The sequence below is a fragment of the Galeopterus variegatus genome, unplaced genomic scaffold, assembly GCF_000696425.1.
Source record: "Galeopterus variegatus unplaced genomic scaffold, G_variegatus-3.0.2 Scaffold6659, whole genome shotgun sequence".
Lineage (NCBI taxonomy): Eukaryota > Metazoa > Chordata > Mammalia > Dermoptera > Cynocephalidae > Galeopterus > Galeopterus variegatus.
The window spans coordinates 10,339-11,325 of NW_007732770.1; positions in this window are offsets into that span (position 1 = coordinate 10,339).

Here is a 987-nt window from a genome sequence, read left to right on the forward strand (position 1 = left end):
TACATTTGCAGAGATTCTCTTAAAATCAAGTTGCTTCCGGGCCTGCTTGCTGGGGATGGGTAGTGGGATGATAGCAGCCCAAGGGGGCTGCTCATAGCCTCGGAATGTCGCTGCCCAGCCCCGTCAGGGTCACTCCCAGGATTAGGGGAGAGGCCAAGTGGAGGGCGAAGCTTGCAGTTGCGGTCTGGTGATAAGAGGACCAGAACATGGGATTAGTTGGCTCCAGAGTTCCAAATGGCACTTTGGAGTAAAGTGGCTTTGAATCCCAGTGGTTGTAGTCTGACCTCCACTCACAGACCCTACCTCCAACTAACGCAATACACCCCATCTTTTCTTACAAAGCTCTTCCTGGTGCTGAGTCCCCACCTGTCTCCTGGTAACTTCCTGTTCTAGTCCTCTAGGCCCGGGGGTACTGAATTCCATCTGCTGTCCATGGGTGCAGAGGGAGTTCCCCGGAGTCCTAAGTTCTGCAGGACATGATGGATTTGTGTCCTCATTCTTCAACTGGACTGTGACCCGAGCAAAGAGGTGTGGGGTCTCCCCTGGCCCTCATTTTGAATGTTAAGGGCATCCGAAATTGCATTTGCTTTTTAGGTAGTAAACCTCGTAATTAAGATACACAGGTTCTGGAATGAGACAGACCTGAGTTTGAAACTTTCTTTGGCCACTTATTAACTGTGCAATTTTGAGCAAATATTCAACCTGTCTGGACCTCGGTTTCCACATTTGGATAGTGGGGTTAGGGGTGGGAGATTTATATCTCTCCCTTTGAGGGAAGTCTTCCAAGGTTAGAGACACACACCACCGCCTTTCATCCCATTTCCCGCCATTTTTTCACTTTGCCCACAAGGTCACAGGGCAGGACTCTGGCAGATGTCTGAATACATCGCAAGCCATTCCCCCATCTTCCCGACTGGGAACCCTGAGGGCAAGCAGGATACACGTCTGTGGCTGAAACTGAGGCTGGATAGTGCCAAGGTGGCTTCA